Below are 4,955 nucleotides of genomic sequence, written 5' to 3'. Positions count from 1 at the left end.
TCTTTCGTTCTTGTGCCCAAAAGTAATTTTCTTTATAAAGGCATGATTTTTATTTGATTTTTACGAATTTGAAGCATGAACTCATATCTTATGATGATTATTATAAAATCTTGATGTTTATAATTTTGAAAGATGAATTTACATGTGTGGAGATATAAAGCATGAATCTTGAATGATATTTATCATGATTTTGATATTTGGGTCGTGAATCCCCATTGGAAATTGTGTTTTTTTAGAAAGTGTGTGTTATAAGCACGTTGATGTTAAATATTTGAGATATTTTGAATGATTTGACCTTTTGGTCTTAATGGAGTTGTTTTGAACTCGAGTGTGAAAGAAATCCATAACGTGGTTGATTTTGATAGATGGGAAGCATGATGGCTCCCGATGTATATTTATATATTACTGAAATTGTTTTATTGTGGATTATCTTTGAAATGATCTGAGCTAAGTTTGGGAAAAATCTTTAGCATCGAGTGGGAGGTATAAAGTGACCTTACTTCTCTAGAACTACGTGCCCCCGTAGGAGTGAGCCTGAGGCTGATTTATATAGTGATCACTAGTTGTGTGGATTTGATATTGATAGTCCTACTCCGATGGCAAGGATAGGATGACTCTCCCCAATGTGGGTTGTACATTGGACTCCATGTAGCTCACATATTTTATGTCGGTTATAGGATCTCCCAGTGTGTGTGTGTTTCCTTGTGTCTATGGTGAATGGTGAAGTGACTTGAAAGTGGAATTGTGAAAGTTATTCTTTCAAAAGATTTAAATGATATTTATATTATGAGAATTGATATTCTTGATGAACTGAAAGTGATTGACAAATTATATGATGACTCACATGTGTTATTGTACTTATTTCATCCTCTCATGATTATGATGATTTTCTTCGGGCTATGTGAGTCTTTCATACATCCTGCATATTTCTTATAAATATTTATGATGATGATGTTTATACAACTGCATACACCCCCATATACTCGATTCCTTTCCATGGTATTGACCCATATATTCGGATGTGGGCTGCATTTCCTCGGAATATAGGTTCAGGTGCTCAGTTCCAAGTTCGAAAGTGATTCTTCAGGAACGCTGTTCTACATCCTTTGTTGTGGTGAGTCCTCATGTTCCGAGGACGTGATGCCTGATGTTGGTTTCATAGAATTGTTTACATTTGATAACTGAGTAAGAGTCAGTTGGGGAATGTCTCATGGCTCGCTGGTTTTATTGATTTTCTTAGAGGCTTGTCAGAGTAGTATAGATGTTGGGAGTTGACTAATTGGTCGTATTTTGTTATCTTTCTGAAATTTTTTTATTCTTGGATGATGATTACTCTGTTGATATTTGAGGGTTATTTATGAAAACCCCGTTGATTTGTGTTGAACTGAATGAAAATAGCTCAAAGGGTTAGCTTGGGGCTACTCGTATCCTCAAGCACCGTGTGACGCTCCGTGACCTATTTTTTGGGGCGTTACAAACTTGGTATCAGAGCCTAAGGTTTTGAGGTGTCCTAGGGAGTCTGACAAGCCGTGTTAAGTAGAGTCTTGATCATCGGTGCGTAGCGCGCCACATCTATGAGCAAGAGGCTACAAGACGTTTTAGGAAAAAGTGTGATTCTTTCTTTTAGAAGTCTATCGTGCTTAAAGTGTCTTTCTCTGCTATTGATTCGTGCTCTCCTTTTTCAAAAATATGCCTCCACATCGAGCGAGAAAAAATAATGATAGTCAGCAACCTCAACCCACTGACCCATTGAGTGAAAATGTATCTCATACTGAATTTTGGGCAGCCTTTCAGGTGCTGGCCCAAGCTGTTACTGCAAATGTTCAGGCCAACCTGGCCCTAATTCTACAGTAGTAGGGAGGTGATTCAGCTGCTGCCAGGATCCGTGACTTCATGCGAATGAATTCGCCAGAATTCTATGGGTCCAAGTCTAATGAGGATCCACGATTGTTTTTAGAGGAGGTGCGAAAGATTACTCAGGTGATACATGTATCTGAGAAACATAGTGTAGAGTTGGCTGCGTATAGGTTGAAAGACCTTGCTTATGATTGGGTTGTTGCTTGGAGGAAAGGTAGAGGTGAGAGAGTTATCCCTACAACTTGGCAAGAATTCCAGGATGCATTCCTGGATAATCTTCTCCCTTTGGAGATGAGGGAGGCAAAGGTGGAAGAGTTTATGAACCTGCGACAGGGCTCTATGACTGTTAGGGAGTAATGTCTAAAGTTCAATCAGTTGGCCAAGTATGCTCCTGACTTAGTGGCTGATAATCGGGCTAGTATGAGTAAGTTTGTGACTGGAGTATCTAGTTATGTGGTTAAGGAGTATAGGTCTACTATGCTGAATAGTGAGATGAATTTTTCTAAGCTGATGACTCATGCACAACAGATTGAGGCAGATAAGATTAAGAAGAGAGATAAAATGAGAGGGAATAAGAGAGCTAGGTCCGAGCAGCACAGACAGGGTCAGACTAGATTGCAGGGAGGGAGTCGCCCTCAGTATCAGGATCGTTCGTCTATGCCATCACCGTCATCTTCTAGTGCTCTCGTGCCTAGAGGTAGGTAGGAGCAAGGTAGCAGGTCATATGCATCCAGGTCCCAGTACAGTGCTGGCAGTAAGCCAAATCGTCCCCTGTGTCCTAAGTGTAGTAGGGCTCATTCGGGTGAGTGTTGGGGTGAGAAGAGGGGTTATTTTTGGTATGGTGACATGGGTCACAGAGTTAGAGATTGTCCATAGGATGGACAAGGGCGTCGTGACTATCGCCTTTAGACCCAGACTCAAACTGTTAGTGCTCCAGTTCCAGCGACTCACCCAACCTCAACTCAGGGCGACTCTTCTAGCAATGCTGGCGGGCAGCGCCAGAATAGATTCTATGCTTTACCGTCCTGCCAGGAACAGGAGGACTCTTCTGATGTTGTTACTGGTATGCTTCGTATATTTCAGTTTGATATGTATGCTTTGTTGGATCCTGGATCCAGTTTCTCATATGTTACACCTTTGATTACTGTGAATTTTGAAATGAGCCCTGAGATTATTCCTGATCCTATCCTAGTTTTTACCCCAGTGGGTGATTCGATTGTTGCCCAAAAAGTGTATAAAAAGTGTCCTGTTACCGTTCTTCATAGAGTCTTATTGGCTGATCTGATTGAGTTAGACATGGTAGATTTTGATGTGATTTTGGGTATGGACTGGCTGTATTCTTCTTATGCCTCTATTGATTGTCGGACCCGAATAGTCAAGTTTCAGTTTTCGGGTGCATCCGTCTTTGAGTGGTCTGGGAATTTTGTGTCACCCAAGAGTCATTTTATCTCTTATCTCAAAGCTAGAAAGCTTATTTCCAAGGGGTGTATTTACCATTTGGTTAGAGTCAAAGACACTAAGTCTGAGACTCCAACTCTCCAGTCTGTTAACATCATCAATGAGTTTTCTGATGTCTTTCCAGATGATCTCCCAGGAATACCTCCTGATAGAGAGATAGAGTTTGTGATTGATCTTCTTCCTGATACTCAGCCCATTTCTATTCCTCTTTATCATATGGCCCCTGCAGAACTTAAGGAGTTGAAAGAGCAACTCAAAGATCTACTAGATAAGGGTTTCATAAGGCCCAGGGTTTCTTCTTGTAGTGTTCCTGTGTTGTTTGTAAAAAAGAAAGATTGCTCTTTGCGTATGTGCATTGATTACCGCCAACTGAATAAAGTCACCATAAAAAATAAGTACCCCCTTCCGAGAATAGATGATTTGTTCGACCAATTGCAAGGTGCAAGTTACTTCTCAAAGATAGACCTTCATTCCGGCTATCATCAACTCAAAGTTAGGGAGTGTGACATCCCAAAAACCACTTTCCGAACTCGTTATGGCCATTTTGAGTTTCTTGTTATGTCTTTTGGGTTAACTAATGCCCCAGCAGCTTTCATGGACCTCATAAATTGAGTGTTCAGACCATATCTGGATATGTTTATCATAGTGTTCATCGATGATATACTGGTGTACTCCCGTAGTGAGGATGAACATTCTAATCATCTCTGAACTGTCTTGCAAACCCTTAGAGATCACAAGTTGTTTGCCAAGTTCAGTAAGTTTGAGTTTTGGCTAAGTTCAGTTGCTTTTCTGGGTCATATCATTTCTTCCAAGGGTATTAGAGTTGATCCCCAAAAGACCAAAGCTGTTAGAAGTTGGCCTAGACCTATTTCTCCGATTGATATCCAAAGTTTCTTGGGTTTAGCTGGATATTACCACCGTTTTATTGAGGGTTTCTCCTCTATAGCGTCTCCTATGACTTGGTTGACCTAAAAGAAAATGAAGTTCTTGTGGTCCGAATCTTGTGAGAAGAGTTTTCAGGAGTTGAAGACTCGACTCACTTCAGCCCCTGTTTTGACTTTGCTTAATGGTGTTGATGGTTTTGTGGTGTACTGTAATGCTTCAAGAGTTGGGTTGGGTTGCGTATTGATGCAGAAGGGTAAGGTGATAGCTTATGCTTCTAGACAGTTGAAACCCCATGAGAAAAATTACCCCACCCATGACCTTGAGTTGGCTGCTGTTGTGTTTGCTTTGAAAATCTGGAGACACTATTTGTATGGTGTCTATGTTGATGTTTTCACTGATCATAAAAGTCTGTAGTATGTGTTTACCCAGAGAGAATTGAATCTTAGGCAGAGACGATGGTTAAAATTATTAAAGGACTATGATATGAGTGTGTTGTACCATCTGAGCAAGGCCAATGTTGTGGTGGATGCCCTAAGTAGAGTGTCCATGGGTAGTGTTTCACATGTGGTAGAAGGTAAGAAAGAGTTGGCTCGTGATGTACATCATTTGGCTAGATTGGGGGTTAGGTTGTTTGACTCTGCTGAAAGTAGTATAGGGGTTCAGAGTAGTTCCGAATCCTTCTTGGTTTCGGAAGTGAAGGAAAAGCAATACTTAGATGCTAGTTTGGTCAGACTGAAGGAGTCAGTCAAGGACCA

This window comes from Capsicum annuum, chromosome 5, assembly GCF_002878395.1.
Source record: "Capsicum annuum cultivar UCD-10X-F1 chromosome 5, UCD10Xv1.1, whole genome shotgun sequence".
Lineage (NCBI taxonomy): Eukaryota > Viridiplantae > Streptophyta > Magnoliopsida > Solanales > Solanaceae > Capsicum > Capsicum annuum.
The sequence above is the reverse complement of the archived record's forward strand: the minus strand, read 5'-3'. Positions refer to the sequence as shown.